The following is an 18,065-nucleotide window of genomic DNA, read 5'->3' on the forward strand; positions in this document are numbered from 1 at the left end:
TTTGGTTAGGTTAGGATAGGTTAGGTTAGGTCAGCCTAACTTAATATCATATTTATTCATTACTAACGTATTGCCAGGAAGTTTTCTGAAGCGTGTGTAGTATGTGGTAGTTTTTGGTAATTACACGGACCCAAGTATGGTGGTAGTGAAAGAGGAGGTCGTTTCCGTGCTGGTTGATCCAGGTGTGATCGTAATAACCATATATGACCATTATAACTATTGTATTTCTACTTTTAAATGTTTAGCAAATAGTCAGCTCCACCTGACCATTTGTGTCAATTTTATTTATTAAATTCATGGAAATTAATCTTCTTTAAATGGATAAGCTTGATGAAACTAGTATGACGTGTGTCTGCAAGTGGCGACGTTCTTGGTTATCTTTAGGTTATCGTGAGACGACTTCGGGGCTTTAGTGTCCTCGCGGCCCGGCCCTAGACCAGGCCTACAACCCCAGGAAGCAGCCCGTGACAGCTGACTAACACCCAGGTACCTATTTTACTGCTAGGTAACAGGGGCATAGGGTGAAAGAAACTCTGCCCATTGTTCCTCTCCGGCGCCCGGGATCGAACCATATCTAGATCCTGTGGACTAGTGAACCACATGATCACTAGTCCAGCGTGCTGTCCGCTCGGCCGACCGGCTCCAGTTCTGTCACACATTTCCCTTTGTTGAGTGCACCAGAAGGGCTCAACAATGAGAGGTTGGGGTGCACGTGGCAGTGTAGGCGAGGGACACGTCAGATAAGAGATGTAAGTACTGGTGAGAAATGCGCGCCAGGTTTATATCAAGGTTTTTAGCCCGGTCACTGTGACGAAGGCACATAGTACATATGGACATTATACGACAATAAAACCTATGACGGTTCTTAAGGTGATGACAGGGTGTGGTGGTGAGTCGAAGATGACATGTTCATCTATTACAACTATAGATTACAATGTGCAAGATATAGGGTAACAATAGTGAACATTTACATACAATAGGATCATTGTATGGTTATCTCTCTCTCACTTGGAGTAAATTTATTTAATATTTGTGCCTGCAGGATCGAGCTATTGACTACTGCCTCCGCCTTTCTAACCCCGGGTTGTTTAATGTGGCGACTCGCAACCTACGTAGCAAGTTTGGTACACTTGTTACCTTTCTATGATTCCCAAGATCAACGTCACCACGGCCCGGTCTCTGACCAGGCCTCCTCGTTGATGGTCTGGTCAACAAGGTTGTTGGATGCGGCTGCTCGCAGCCTGACGTATGAATCACAGCCTGGTTGGTCAGGTATCCTTTGGGGGTATTTGTCAAGTTCTCTTGAACACTGAAGGTTCGGCCAGTTATGCCCCTTAAATGTAGTGGAAGAGTGTTGAACAGGCTCGGGCCTCTGATGTTGATAGAGTTCTCTCTCAGAGTACCTGTTGCATCTCTGCTTTTCAACGGGGGTATTCTGCACATCCTGCCATGCCTTCTGGTCTCGCGTGGATGTGGCTGCTTGTAACCTGATATATGAATCACAGCCTGGTTGACCAGGTATCATTTGAAGGCGTTTGCCGACTTCTCATTTGAACACAGTACGAGTTAGGGCCCCTTATATATAGAGGGAGTGTTGAAAAGTCTTGGGTTCTCTCCCCACAACTTCTCTCTAGGCGTAACTTTTTCAACGGAGCTATTCTGCACATCCTACCATGCCTCCAGATCTCGTGCGGGTTTCTTTCCATGTGTAGATTTGGCACCAGACCCTTTACTGTTTCCCCCATGTGTAAATAATTCTCTCTCCTGCGCTTTAGATAATAAAAATTTAAAGATTTTAAAGTTTCGATAATTTAGGCGTTTTATCGAGTGATTCTAGCAGTAATGACTCTTTGCACCCTCTCCAGGTCAGCTCTAGCTTTGAATGAGGCTGCTGTTGTGCAACAATATTCCACCCTAGAGAGCATTAGCGTGTTGAAGAGTACCATTGTTATGGCATCTGTTTGTAAGGTTCTTGTTATCCCACCTCTCATTTTTCTTGTTGTAACAACTACTTTGTGTTTTTTAAAAGTAAGGTCTAGACATGATTACTCATCTTTTCTCACATGATTTCCTCATCTTTCACTTTTCGCTTTCGTTCGATAGTGCGATTTGACTTCCTTGTGGGTTTCCCTTTTTAAATTACGGTTTCTTATTGCGCAGGAGCAGGAACTTGCCTTCATTAGTCATTTGTTGAGGCCCATTGAAGGACCTAATTTATATCAGATTGGAGGTTTTCCGTGTCCTCTATATTGTCTATTAACAAAAATCCTAGTGTCATCTGCAAAGGATGATACGCTACTAGTGCGTGTCCTTGTGTAATACGTGAAGGAAGAAAGTACTGGGAGGAAACACAGTACTCTGGGGAACTGAGCTCATCACGGTGGATGATACGGACTTTACCGTGTTGACTTTTACACACTAGGTTCTCTCCGTCGGGAAATTTAAGATTTATCTTCATACTTTTCCAGTAATTCCTCTTGAGCGCATTGTGTGCATGTAATAACACCATGGTAACAACTCCCTGGTATACAGGGCGCCCTCGCCTGTTGGACACTCGCATCTTACCATGTATACAGTGTGTACAATTATGTATTCCCGGCGCGATGTTGTATCTCCATTCAAAGCCTTCTGTAATCAACACCATTTTACTTTTGTGCATGGTATTTTGAGTCCACTACTCTGACAAACACATTATAGTGTCTGTGGCTCGCATTTGGGAGCTTTGTTTCCACCTGTGTCCTTGGGCAAGTACTAAGTGTAAAATGAAATAAATATGTTCTTGGCTACTCTGTCAATTGTGAGTACAGGTATTTCGAACGTGGTAATCATGTCTCCCACAACAGGCGTCTTCCAGTGACGTGAGGGTCAACATTCCTGTCGTGTTTCCTGGTAACCCTTGCTTCTAACACCTGGGACTACCCTGGTGACATTCCTGTAGACATTTTCAAAAGATGGTTTTGTGTTAGCCTTGAGGAGGTGGGCGCGCTGAGCTGGGTCCTGGGCATGTGCCTGGCTGCCGTGTAGGGAGGTGGTGGTGAATGGTACTGTTCACAGGCGTGTAGTGTGGGGTTGTAACGCTGGTGAAGGCAGTACACGTCCAGCTCGGAGAGAGCCAGCGTGACCCACACTGGCCACTTGCTCACCTACCACGGCTCATGTGTTAATCATTCATTTAAAGCACAACCAGTCCTTGACGGGCAACAAAACGCCAGGTACCTCCTCTCGCTCCCAGCTGGGGGCAATGTAGGGGGGAGGGGGGAGGGTAGAGGGGGGGGGCCGGGCACCCCAGGGGGTGAGGGGGAGGGGGGGGGTGATGTTGGCGCGGCTCCAACATCTCAGAGCTTCCCACTCAAAGCTATTTAAAAGTTTTTTTTTTTTAAATGATTACTGTTGTGGCACATTGTATTTGTTGGAGAGGCAGCAGAGTGTTTGGGAAGGACGCAGAGTGCACACTTTCACCCTAATACTAACACCATCACCAGCTTCAACCACTTTCCAACAAAAAATAAATAAATAAAATAAATAAATAAATATAACTATACTCGTGTAATGCAGAAGTAGGCGACGGCAAAGAAAGAAAGATGAAAAAAGCTCCACCTGCCAAACATGTATTTCTCAGGGTCGCAGTCCCAGTGTGGATGGAGGCCAATGTCAAAGGTTGCCTCCCGCTCTCTCTCAGGCGCGCATCATCCACCACATCCATCACCATACAACCTCCTGGCTACCACCACCATCACACAACTGTCATATGCGCTTCTCTCTCCACTAATGGCAAATGGCGTGGGTAGGTTGGTTTGTGTATGTTCACAGACTTTGGTAGTATATGCTAACATTGTACGTGTGTGTGTGTGTGTGTCCCATGGGTGAATGAGGCCATCAACCTCCGTCTCGCCATCAATGAAAGTGTTGTAGTGGGCGGGGCCGACCAACTCGTCAGCATAGGTCAGGTTTAACTCGCCCACATATTCACAAGTGCATCACGTGCAACCTGCCAACCTCAATGCTGGCATCGATTTTCTATGAAGGCACGTGGAGGGAGGTGGAGGAGGGGGGGGCGTACACGAGGCTCACAACTTTACATAAGCCGGCAGGCAGGCAGGCGGGTGGTGGTGCTTAGCTATCAGTGACTCCATGCTGGTCAGCTCTAGGCGAGATGCGACACATTTGCTTTAACCAGCAAATAATAAGAGCCAACTAGAAAGTAAAACATCCTAGACCTTAGCTTTACAAACAACGATGAGCTGATTAGGGACAACGATTACAACTACTTGTTACTCAGATCACAACCTAATCTGAGTTCAGACAAGCATGGGCAACAGACCTGTGCAAGCAATCTCAAATCCAAGGGCAAAGTGCAAAAGCACCACTATCACAGGCCCTAAACATATCTTGGCGACTGAGCCTAGATACTGGCGTCATCCCTGACATACTTTAAACAACGGAGCTCGTGCCACTTCACAAAGGAGGTAGAACAGATGGAAAAAATAGACCAATAGATCTAACATCACACAAGTCTTCAAAAAGTACGCCAAGAAGAAAGATTACAAATCACAACATCTACATAACCCTGGACAACACGGGTTCAGAACAGGGCGCTCCTGCCTCTCAATTGCTTGACCACTAAAACATGGACTTAGGTGCCTTGGAAGACGAGCAACCCATAGATGTAATATATATAGACTTTGCAAAAGCTGTCGACAAATATGACCATGGTGTTATTGCGTACAAAATTCACGCAGACTTACTGGGAATGTAGGGAGATGGATCTTCAACGTCCTGGTCCCAAACCCGCACAAACATCACCGCATGATACCAGAAGGCATAGCAGGATGTGCACAAAACCCCCGTTGAAAAGCAAGTGCAATACGTTCTCAAAGAGCACTAACAGCGGCCAGATACTGTTCAACACATTTCCACCACAAAGGGCATAATTGGCCGACCCCTCGGTGTTATTGAGAACTCGATAAACGCCTCAAAAGGATACCTGATCAACCTGACTCACTCATGCGTCAGGCAGCCAGCAGCCGCTCCAACAGCCTAGTTGACCAGTCCAGCAACCAGGCCTGGTCAGGGAGCGGGGACGTTCAGCCCTGAAATCATCGCAAGATAACCCCAAGATATATCCGCTTCTCTCTCGCGAAAGCATTTACTGGCAATGTAGGAAGATAGACTTACTTTCCTAACAAACAGAAGCCATAGTAATAGTAATTCAGTAAAATCGGAATGCTCAGATTTTAGATCAGCTCAGTCCCACCTGGTACACTGTACCTGATGCAGCAAACACACCACTACGGGCTCACCATAGACCGTGCTGCTTGCAACGTTTGTTCCCAGTAGCTGAATCTAAAAACAACAACTTGATGCAGTATTATCTCCTACCAGACCAGAGGACAAACTATAGACAAAATGAGACCGGATAACAAGAACTTTTCAAACCAGAGATGCAAGACGATTGCTGGCACTTTAAGACATCAATGCTCTCTAGTGTGGAATGCTGCCATACTTTTGCACACTATCAGCCCAATATCATTATGGAGAAGTTCAGAAAATTTGTACTGCCAGAATACATTTAGTACAACGTTAAATTATTAACACAGCATAAGCGTAAAATTCTATCCAACTTTACACACTGGAGCTCAGACGAGACCCATAATAATTTACAACCGGAAAATATTAGAGGGACTGGTTCCAAATCTACACACTATATTAATTCCTCAAGATCCCAGGAAGCATGGCAAGATGTGCACTAGAAACCCTTATAAACTATGGGCCCCAAGACAGTAAACGCCCTCCTGGTGACCTTACCTTGATGCGAGTCACAGGATCGATGTATCCGCCGTGTTTATAAAGGGGACTTTATAAACACCTACAAAGGGTACCTGACCAGGCGGCCTATGATTCACACGTTAGAGAGAGCAGGTGTAACCCAGACCAACTAGGCCTCGTCACAGACCAGGTGGAAAGACAATGATCCTGAGAACATCAAGGTAGGGTGTAACTTACTACCGCCATCCGATGTGACAATATTACGGGCTCACCATAGCCCGTGCTACATAGACATTTGGTTCTGAGTAGCTAAATCTATAACAGTGACTTAATAGATAACCCAGTGCCACTCAGACCCCCCCCCCCACGGCCGTAATGTGTACAATCAAGGTGTAGTGGTGTGACGTCATGCACCACAATAACCCATACACACCACAATATACCAACCATAGCAAGCACCATACACCACAACCAACCATAGCAAGTGTACACACTCAACATTAACATACTTCACTGCTATCTTGCGCCATCTATACCTTATCCTTTGTGGCATTCAAGACGGACTCTCACGAGGAAGAGTGTATACGACTACCGTAGTTATAAGGAGAAAACTTTGAATTTTCAAATACTCAAACTTGCTCTTGCGTAATTCCCCTTGCGAGCATTCTTCTGATTTGCAACACACACGCCGAGTAACATTACACAATATTTAGCTAAAATTGCCATACATTTCACTGTAAGGGAACAGTGCCGATGGTGTTTTGGTGGAGGACGTGACGCAGGCGGTGTGAAGGCCACTAGCCTTGGTGCCCACTCGTCCAGCAGTGACCGACACACACACACACACACACACACACACACACACAGGTAGTGCAAGACATGTCCCCACCCTCTTCCTCACTGCCACACAGATCACCCACCCTCACCAGCTGTGTCAAACATGGCCCCTACTCTCTAGAAACTAAAGCTCGAGCCAGAATAACTAGTCCAGAGTGTTTCGCACATTATACATACCATTTATAAAACAAACTTCTATCTCTACCATTAGTTAGGTTAGACTGGGATTGGTTGGAGTGTGTTAAGCCAGAGTAAGTGATGGCGCTGTGTCCCTGTGTGTGGGGGACGGTGGTGACGCCGCTGCCTTACTCCTCCCCGCTGACACCTGCCACACCGCCAGCAGCTTGCCACTGGCAACCAACCTACAACCCTCAACTTTCACCAAGGTTACACCTCCCCACCCCACACCTGCCCCTTCTCTCCACAACCACAATGGTCAACTCAAGCACCCCAACCTAACCCAGCAACCCGCGCATAGAAAACTGTAATGTTTGAGAGCCTCTGAGGACAGGCAGTAAGGCAATCTTGCCTCATTAGTCGCTCTGCGTCGACCATCCCTCCACGTTACTAACTCCAATAATTACCTCACCATGACGCTGTTACCTTGCCTTCATTCCGGGGGGTCAAGGTTCCCGCGGCCCGGTCTCTCACCAGGCCTACTGGCTGATGGTCTGGTCAGCCAGATTGTTGGACGCGGCTGCTCTCAGCCTGACCCATGAAATCACAGCCTGTTTGATCAGGTACCTTTTGAAGGTGTTCAATCCGAGCACTTCTCTTTCGTCCACGTTATTTACACAACCATTTTCCTAAGTCCTTGTTATCACCTCTGATATTTCCTTTAAGTTGTTGTTGTTGTTGTCCATTAAAGCTTTTCGACCATGCTCCACTAAGGTTCAGCAAGAATTGTTCACCACAACCAACGTGGTTGTGGTGGCTATCTGGGCTTGCTGCCCACTCCAAACATCGGCGTGTTGGACCAAATTACCACAAGTGGAAGCCTGACCCCAGGCCGGGCTCGCGAACAACTCCCCCCACAGCCTTCTCCATGTATGCTCCATGTATTACCAGTACATCTTATATTAGAGGCAGCGCGGCAGCGAGCCTCTCATGAACCTGCCAACACCTCGGCAACTGCCCCGCCTTTATACGCCAGTACACCACCTTCTTGTCCACTAAACTGAAGAAGATCGTGAGAGACATGACTGACAAACGTGACCCTTACCGACACTAACCAGGAGAGACAGTTCACCATTTACCACTTGAGAAAGGACCAACTTGCTCACCACGATTTCTCCAGATTCCAAACAAAACGCCTTTAAAGAGACAGACTGATGTCGTTTATGCCTTTACATGCCCACTTCCAGACTGTCAGCCCTAACTACCATTATAGTTAAAACAACAACCTGTTTCAAGGTGCCTGACAATGCACAAATGTTGAGCTTCATCAACAAACACTTTATTCCTACACACACCCACACCCGAGATATCCTGACCACCAATAACTAAATAATAGACAACTACGACCTCCCTTGTGGCTATCATGTAATGGTTCACAGGATCAACGTTCTCAGAATTAACGTGAGCTGCGCGGGCCCCAAGCCTCTGGCTGGCCCAGGAACACTTAGTGGGCCAGCCAGAGCCTTAGGGCCCGCACAGGAATATCCCTGTCAAAACAAAAAGTGAGGCCTGGTCTATGAGCAGGCCTCAGACCAGGCCCCAACTCTCGTGGTTGGTGGTCTGGTCAACCAGACTGTTGAACGTGGCTGCTAGCAGACTGATAATTCACAGCCTGGTTGATCAGGTATCCCTTGAAGGTGTTTGTCGCGTTTTCTTTTCGAATACCGTGTGAGGTCAGGCAGTTATTCCCCTTGTGTAGAGGGCGTGTGTTGAAGTCTTAGACCTTGAACCTGAAGTTTGTTGACAATTCTCCCTCAGCGTACCTATCCAACACTTATCCTCAAGGCTAGAGCAGAATCTCCAGCTCACACCTCGCCTACTAACAAAGCCAACACGCCTAACGTCACCTCATTCTACTTTGTTATCCATTCTAGGATTTCAGCTAACTCACTTTCCCCTCGCCTCTGAACATGTTGAGTCTTGAATGAAACACTCGTAAGCATCGGACTATATTTTATATAGACTTGTAAAATCAAGAATTAACTTTTCAGTTTTTCCTGAAGTAAAGAACTTAAGAAATATAAAAAGATTCAAGCCAGAATCATTGATTTAACTCTTTTGGTCATTAAATAAAATGTCTACAAGACCGACACCTAAAATATAATTTATGTTTAGGTCTATAAATGATAATGTCTGTAGACTCGAGGTGGGGGCCTACACACTTTGGGCCAGCCTCAGCAATTGCCGTTTTACTGATATTGGGTACATGCCCAACATGGTTTGGTAAGGGTTGGCATAAGTTAAATGAGTGCCACTTGAGAAGTTGTCAACAGGACCCCACAATGGATCTTGCAATACCTTATTAACTAGACTGAATTATTGTCTCCTAACCAATGTAAATTATTATGCACCGATGTCTGCAAAAATGTTTGAAACAAATCTTAACATATTTTGCCTGTAGTGTGTGTGTGTAATGTATGCCATCATACTCCCCCCCCCCACTACCTCCAGTGTCCCTCCTCCACCATCAACGTGTCCACACAGCCTACAGGTTACACGCACGCACATCGGGTCCGCCTGGGCACCACTGGGTACGCCATCTATTGTGTGTACTTCCATGCATGTGCATACCTGGAGTTGTTCTACTTCCTGAGCCCAGCCTAAGGCCAGGCTGCACGCACGTGTAATATTTGTATTTATTACTGTGCAAATTAAATTGCACATGTCATACCTGTTAACTTCACAAACATTGTAAATATGACCATGAAGTAATTCCCCACAAAAGACAAAGCCGAGGGAACGAGAGGCAAAGACAAAAGGCGGATTATACATTTTCTAACAGCACAAAGTATGGCAGGAAATACAAAAAATGTAGCTCGAGTCCCACATTTTGGGAATGTATGCGCAGTTCCCACAAGGCCTTCACAGGCTCAAGCCTCAAGTCAAGCCTGGCCTCGTGCCGGGCTTGGGGGAGTAGAACAACTCCCAGAACCCCATCAAGCAGGTAAGGCCTCACACCATTACTTCATTATCCTCATACAAGACAGCCCATACCAACCCAAATCCTTATCTTGACCCCCTTCCCAGTGCTATATAAGCGTAGTGGTTTAGCACTGTCACACAGCACCGCTCCTGTGCCAGGTAAGTTATGGGCTCACCATAGCCCGTGCTACTTGGAACTTGCAATTTCGAGTAGCTGAATCTATAACAAACAACAACGGACTGGTACGGGCACGGGAGACATCTCCCGTCACGCAGGGTGCAGTCGCACCTCCACAGATCTCCAGTATCATCTATTAGTACTGGTAATGGCTCAAAAGGGCCACCACTTACGGGCTATTCGTGCCCGTGCCACCTTTTGGATGGCTTAATCTTCATCAATCAAATCAATGAGCACTTTCTGCTGATAGTTCCCTTCATACAAGAGATCCTGACTCGTCCGAGCAGAACTACTCGCTACACCCACTCAAGATAAACTCGGGCAAAGGAGTAAATTAAACTCCGTGTCAGACAAAATTACAATCTGATTTGAGGGATCTCTGTAGTACAGTGGCTGCGTTCTCGACTCAATTGATCCCGGGTCCGATCCTGGGCAGGTATAGATACCCGGGAATAAGGTAACTTGTGAACTTTGCATCTTGTAAGTGTCAAAAGTTTGATCATGGGGGGGGGATGTTTCAAAAGAAGGTGCCTAGAATCTTGGAATAATAATTATCAGAAGGTAACGTTTACAGAGCACAACAAGCAACAGCAACAGCCTGGAAAATGAGTGGATAATGAGAACATCCAGAACAAAGCCTCTCCAGGTAACAAGGGATGCCACACCAATGATGGTACTCTTTAAAGCACTGGTACTATAGTGTGTGAAATATTGCTTGTTCCACATATTCCTTGGTCAAGTCAGACGAGATAGTATAGCTAGAAAATACACCGAGAAACTTCATTGTCCGCACAAACTCGGGGTAACGAGCCTTTAGGGAGGCCTGAAAGAACTCAATTTGCACTCCTTGGAAAGGAGAAGAGATGTAATAATATACACATGAAAAATACTAAGTCAGGTCTCAAATCTGCACAACGCAATAACATTTTAGCAAGACACGTTACAATCCAATAAACCCAATAAAAAGTGTATACCACAGACACAATTAATGAGAGCAAAGTGTACACGCCAGAAGCCTCCTAACTTCAACCTGCCAACAAATATAAGACACGTCACTGGAACAACAGTGGAAGCTTTCACGAGAATACTTGACTAATTTGTGCTGGAGTTACTGGATCAGTCAGGCTATGATGTATGCGTGTGCCTACAAGCTACGAAGACAAACAGCTTCATAGACCTGGTAATCACCAGGGAAAATCTACCCTCAGACCTGGCTACGACAGCGTAACTGGGAAATCGTCCACAGGTACTGAAATACTAGTACCGAGCTAAAGCTCTCACGAAGGCAGGTAGCCGTGTGGAGGCAGGTAGCCGTGTGGCGGCAGGCAGGAAGGCAGGTATGAGGCAAGCAGGTGTGGGGCTGGCTAGCTGTCAAGCAGGTGTGGGGCTGGCTAGCTGTCAAGCAGGTGTGGGGCTGGCTAGCTGTCAAGCAGGTGTGGGGCTGGCTAGCTGTCAAGCAGGTGTGGGGCTGGCTAGCTGTCAAGCAGGTGTGGGGCTGGCAAGCAGGTGTGAGGCAAGCAGGCAGGAGCGCAAGATAGGTTGTGCTGGCCAACCTTCACCTCAAGGCTAGATTGTTTACACAGCTCAGCTGGCCCACGTCACCACCCTTGTAGCACCGGTCTATCTCCTCCATTTAACATTTAACATTACTTGGCGGCAGCAACAAGTGAGGAAGTTCTAACAAAGGCCAAATGCAGTAGAGTCAGGGTAGCTTCACCACCCGTCGTCCCCACCAGTCTTGACACAATGCCAGACTCTCTCATAGGAAAAAAAAACACTGCAAAGGATCTGGGAATAATGATGTCAGCCTATGAGAGGATAATTATCTCTCCATGTTATCCTCAACATGCGAGTTCAGCGACGATAACCCAGCAAAGGTTACCTTGAGATGTTATCTTGAGATGATTTCGGGGCTTTAGTGTCCCCGCGGCCCGGTCCTCAACCAGGCCTCCACCTCCATCAGGAAAATGATACTGAAGATTATGAGACCTTTAACATTATGACATTCCAATAAAATGCTCAATTTCAAATCACCTGGTCTTTTCAAACCGCCTGTACCACTCTACTAATTTTTCCTCTTAAAATAAGAATTGAAAGAGGGAATACGGAGAACACAATTCTTTTTCAACTGTTTAAATTATTGGGACCGTCTCGAAGCACTAAAAATGTACTCTGGAAAGGAGACATCACATTAGGGGTAATATAATATGGAAGTTGCTGGAAGGCCAGGTCTTAAATATGCCCAAGAAAATACCAGGCCTACTGGGGCACGAGTTAACACCCCCCCCCCCCCAACCCCTCAATATCGGATCCCTTTAATTTCTAACTGTCTCTCGTGATGTCCAGTTTGTAAGACTTTGCTAAAGTCAAGGTCTTCAATGACGCAATCCTTCCCATTATCAACGGTAAAAAAATTAGTAAATTTTAAAACGAGTGCAATTTAAAAAAAACTGTTGTGATCCTTTTCAGGTTGTAAACTAATTCTGTTATTAAGAGTCGAAGAATTATCCTACTATAGACATTTTAAGGTAATCGGAGGATTAAATGAACAAATCTACAAGGGCCGTGACGAGGATTCGAACCTGCGTCCGGGAGCATTTGTTCATTTGATGCATCACGTTAGTGTGATCTCTGTGTGTGAATCGGATGATTGTTCGATGCAAGTGATGCACAATTCAAAATGTCAACACATGTACAACCTCCCAAGATTCCGGTACACTGCTCGACTAATAACTTATTAGCTACGCCACGCAAGGGGGGGGGGGGTATTGAAAGGAATGTGTTTCTGTAACATGGGTGAACAAATTGAATGCACTACGTATTGAAGGAAAACTTCATACACAGCTTTAAATGTAGATATACCTGCTTGATGGGGTTCTGGGAGTATTTCTACTCCAAGCTCGGCCTCTGAGAGCTTGGTCCAACAGGCTGTCTGTTGCTTGGAGCAGCCCGCAGGTCCACATATCCATCACAGCCAGGTTGGTCCGGCACTTCTTTAAGAAAACTATCTAGTTCTCTCTAAGATGTCCACGGTTGTTCGGCAATATTTCTTATACTTGCTGAGAGGATGTTGAACAACCGCGGACCTCTGATGTTTATACAGCGTTCGCTGCTTGTGCCTATGGCACCCCTGCTCTTCACTTGTTCTATTTTGCATTGTCTTCCATATCGTTCATTCCAGTGCGTAGTATTTTACTGTGTAGATTTGGGACCTGGCCCTCCAGTATTTTCCTTGTGTATATTATATGATATCTCTCTCGTCTCCTTTCTAGTGAGTACATTTGGAGATCTTTGAGACGATCCCAATAATTTAGGGGCATTATCGGGTATATGTATGCCGTATATGTTCTCTGTATTCCCTCTATTTCGGCAATCTCTCCTGCTCTGAAGGTGAAAGTGAGTACCGAGCAGTACTCAAGACGGGACAGTAGAAGTAATTTGAGTAGTACAACCCAACATGATACGATATGAATAGTGAATAGTACAATTCACTACTCGGTCCAATTACCTACAAATGTCATCCAATCCACGAACAATCTGCCAATTACCTAAAATGTCTACAGTAGGATAATTCTTCGAGTAATAGCAGAAGCCAATTAGTTTAATTGGCTATATGAAGTGCAATCCCTATATGAATACTACAATCCCAATATGAAAGGTTCAACATTAGATGGAAGAGGGTTTAAGGAAGACCCTCAAGAGCCACAGCTCACCCCCGCAAGTACAACTAGCAGCGCACAACACACTACGGTTGTACTGGGTGTGTGTAATTGGCTTCACAACTGCCGCCTCCCTCTCCCCCAAACACTTGTGCTCTTGCAACCCAACACCGCCCTTCCGTACTCTCTAGTTCACAGCCCAGCTGCCCATGGAGGGGGGGGGGGGCCCGAGCAGGAAGGACTAAAACATGTTACAATTTCAAGCGATTCAAGTTACAAGAAAAAACGGGGGGTTAGCTGACGTTTCAGATGTAGAGTTAATGAGAGCTTGGAGCGGGTGGAGACCACAGTGGGCGGCTGAGGGTGGAGGCCACAGTGGGCGGCTGAGGGTGGAGGCCACAGTGGGCGGCTGAGGGTGGAGGCCACAGTGGGCGGCTGAGGGTGGAGGCCACAGTGGGCGGCTGAGGGTGGAGACCACAGTGGGCGGCTGAGGGTGGAGACCACAGTGGGCGGCCAGAGTCACGCCCTCGTCAACTAACAATCGCCTCAAGTCAAACGTTCTCATACCCAAGTTCGCAACGCTTCACAACATGCCTAATATTGACTACAAACAAAAATTTACTCTATAAAGAAACTAAAGGATGTATGTACATAATATTAATGTGATATACTTTACCACGGTACCAATGTGACGAGCAAGTCTTGCTGCAGTACGATTCCTCACTGGAATACATTTGCCAACACAAACTAAACAAAAGCAAAAATAACTTAACATGAATGATAAATGGTGAAAAATGCCGTGCATGCCAGCCATGGAGAGGATGCCCCCCCGCCCCAGATCACGGGGGGAAACACCCGCCCCACACTTCTCACATTTCACAGTTATCACCACTCCCACGTCTACTATCACACGTCTTGCCCCAAAAAAGTTTTTTTTCCACATCGTTTGACCAAATTGACCAACATACGCACACCGAATCTGGTTTATCCACACAACTTTTTTTTGTAAACTCTTAAATTGGCGAGTGACTGGCCGTGGCTGGCCCAGAACCTGACGTGTCAAGTGGACGTGTCAAGCGGACGTGACAACACGGTCAACACAACACTTCTCCACATCCCAAGCTTGCGACAGCCGAGTGAAGGATTCTTCCCCAAGCTTCCGTGGGCCTGTTATCTTGCCTGAACCAAGTAAAGGAGGCTTCCCCAAGCTGTGATTTATCACTTGTGGAGGAGGCTGGTGGCCTCGCATGGAAAGCTTTCAGTGAAGGATGAAGCAACCAGCTTAGCCGTGGAGACGTGCCTGGCAGCAGCAGCAGCAGCAGCCATGGTAATGATGGGCTTCCTCTCCCAGGACGCCAGCGGTTCTTCCATGTACTAACACAACACTCGCTTCACGCCTTGCACAACGCTGCCTCACACTTTACATACGTATCTCCACACAAATTATACATTTACATTTATTAGGATTTATCACGAGGCAAGACCAAAATTGTTCAAGTGTGAGCAACACAGTCACTGGGGCAGTGAATGAACCCCAAGCTGGGGCCGTCACCTAGTTACCAGGCCCTCGCCTCGCCAAGTCTCCTGTGACCAGGCCAGTCATCCTGTTAAGACGCACATTCTTCCGACCTTGGCTATATCATGGCTATATCATGGCTATATCTTGTTTCCAGAGATTCAGTAACAACATCTGGTGGTTCTGTGTAACGAAATTCTTTATATTATCCTCCTGGATAAGGCAAAAAAAAAATCCTGTATACTTGTAATGGCTCTTTTCAGATCTCTGCTCCACCATATTTTGAAAGCCTTCATTAGAGTATACTTAAGTATTGTGCTTGACATGTTTCTCGTGATGACACTAAACCTTCAGAATGATGACGCCAGTTTAAGCTTCCTTGTTTATATTAATCTGAATTCTTGTAACGACTCCCTAGAAGCATGAGGACTCAACGTCATCCATATGATAATGCTGTAACTAGAATTTCACCTTCTAATACTGCACGTATGATCAAAAAGGCTGGGCAGTGGGGTAGTAGCCTCGAGAAGGGTCTCCCTTCAGGGTATCATTGTTGAGAGCGGCGGCGGCAAGGTGGTTGTGGTAGCGACGACCCGGGAGCTTGTGACCATGGCGGTAGCAGTAATTCTCATTACCAAACTGCCTGGTGAAAGGTGTGCGGATCAGCTGACTGTGTGGTGGAAGAGCGACCGTGAAGGTGTACAGGCAGGCATCGGTTATGCACACAACCTGCTGCTTTGTCTCCACACATTATGTAACACTTCCGTTATGGCGTCCTCACTGCTATGGGCGGCTCCTGTAAAGGGACTGGCGTGTGAGGCCTGTACGACGCCTCCAGCAATGGTCATGGGGGCGTCGGGCGGGGCGTGGCGGCGTGGGCGCACAAAGGGCGTCCTTGAGTCGCCTCCCAAGCCAGCACCAGCAGGGACGACGCTGGCAGTGTAACAAAGACCTTTTTAGTAGGGTATATTACTGGCAGATGCACCTGTCCGGAGCGTCGGTATTGGCAGGTGAGAACAGTGAGCACCTGCGCTCACAGCACCACCTCACCAGCTGGGTAAGCCTCCAGGAGGCGCACTTGGCCTGGGCCTACTGGCCACATCAGCGGACGGGCTGGTGCTGGGCTCAACCAGCCAGCCATAGACCCTCCATCAAATTGCACCCACTTTCACTCGTCATTTTCAGGCTGTAAACACTACAGGGTTGAATATAATTATCACTTGACTCCATATGGAGCAGAGAGCAATGCCTGGGACAACTACCTTAGCAAATATTTAGTGGTTGGGGCAAAAGAAAGAGGCGAGAGAAGTAAACTGGAGGCAGCAAAGCCCTTCCCGACACAACGCTACACACAAACTGGTGCTAGCTACACCTGCTATTTTCAGCGAGGCCCGGACGGCGCATGCGCACGCGGGTCTGACTCAGCTTCCCAGGGACGTACCACACAGCCCTGCGTTCTTGCCCCGCTAGCCTGGCCAGCTTCACCCGTTCAAATATACTATCGCAGGTATAGCAAGTTAACAGTAGACAGGTGAGGACAGGAGAAGGAGACGCAGCCAGGGCCGCCGACACCCTCCCTCCCTCACCCCAGCCAGTGAACCAGACTACATGGAGGACGCGCCGCGGAATGGGGGGATATATCGATCACAGTTTAAAGCAGCACGGCTCCAGCTCCTCCTTCTACTGGTGCCTGGCGCATTGCGAGACGCCTGCCTGCCTGCTGCTGCTTCATGCCCTACCGCCTACGACCTCAAGTGCCACCTCCCAGCCTCACACATGCCCTCCATCTCAACATCCCTCACATCTCAACACTATCAACACCCCTCTTATGAAAATAATGTAAAAGGGGAATACATGTCACCGTACCAAAATAATATACATGACTGAATTCTGCCTCGTTTAATTAAGGTGGGTGGTGATGTGGCCGGGGCAGTGGCTAGTCAACGCTAAGTGACCCGACTGTCCTACAGCCAGATCGATAACATCTTACGTCAGGCTCGTGCAATTGGTGGAGCACAGCAGGAATCAATATAGGCCCAGATTCTTGTGGGCACCCACCCCGCACCTCCCCTGCCAGGGACCCGCCAGGGACCCGCCAGGGGACGTCAGCCAGCCACACGCACCCTGCAATCACCGCCCACCACCCTCCCCGCCATTACCACCAATTACCAACCACTACACACTTCCAGGACCCTCACCACCACCACCACCATAACGCTATTATAACCCTGGCCGCCACAGCCCAGCATGGCTCCATACCATTACCATATGCCAACACGTCACACCCTCACAACTATTATAATACACCATCGCCATTTGACGCTGACCTGGCGTATTCTGTACACAAGACCCACCTCAAAACTCTGGCCCGCTGTGGCTGTCACCATCCCCCCCCCCCCTCACCACCACCACACACCAACCTCCACTCTACAAATATTTTAAAGTATAAACACGTACTAAAGACTTGACACAAGGCTGGTTATAGAGGAGACCTAAACCAAGAACCTTTCAAAGATAACTGAACCCACCGTCACTACACACATGAGATTTAAAATCATCGGCAAAGTGGGCAAAGCGGCCCTTTTTCAACAGGATAAACAGTAACAAAATCTAGAAACACAGATAGGCCAAAGGGATAAATTATTTCAGTAAACAAGCGATGAATTATCTTGATAAAGGTGGTTCCCAAGCTGTGTCCCCCCGCGACACTGGGTTTGAGTTGCATCATTGATTTGCAACACATGCAAAACAGTTTATTATTAGAAGGTTGTGTTGAAACACACACACACACACACACACACACACACACACACACACACAGTAGTTTACCATTAGAGCAGCGAAACAGATATTGGCACAATTTATGTAGCAAAATTAGGTTGATACGACCATTTGAAGGAGAACTGATATAAACAAATATGAACTTTGAGAATTCCACACCCTCGGCATTCTAAATAGTGTCATTCGTAAAGCACATTTCACATGGTACAAAAAACGACATGGCATTTGT

At 47.0% G+C, this 18,065-nt stretch overlaps 1 protein-coding gene across 11 annotated transcripts in view; it reads right to left on the bottom strand.

The window, feature by feature from the left end:
- Positions 1–18,065, bottom strand: part of drn (doctor no) — a 126,524-nt gene that overhangs the window by 47,681 nt on the left and 60,778 nt on the right. The window contains exon 1 of one of the 11 annotated variants that reach the window (XM_045736595.2): positions 16,318–16,446. The exons of 8 other annotated variants lie outside the window; for them this stretch is intronic. The gene's annotated coding sequence lies outside the window, so the exon portion shown is untranslated. Of the gene's footprint in view, positions 1–16,317; positions 16,447–18,065 lie in introns of those variants that run through there. 2 more of the 11 variants (XM_045736606.2, XM_045736600.2) reach the window with 2 other exon arrangements.

The sequence above is a fragment of the Procambarus clarkii genome, chromosome 18 (assembly GCF_040958095.1).
Source record: "Procambarus clarkii isolate CNS0578487 chromosome 18, FALCON_Pclarkii_2.0, whole genome shotgun sequence".
Classification (NCBI taxonomy): domain Eukaryota; kingdom Metazoa; phylum Arthropoda; class Malacostraca; order Decapoda; family Cambaridae; genus Procambarus; species Procambarus clarkii.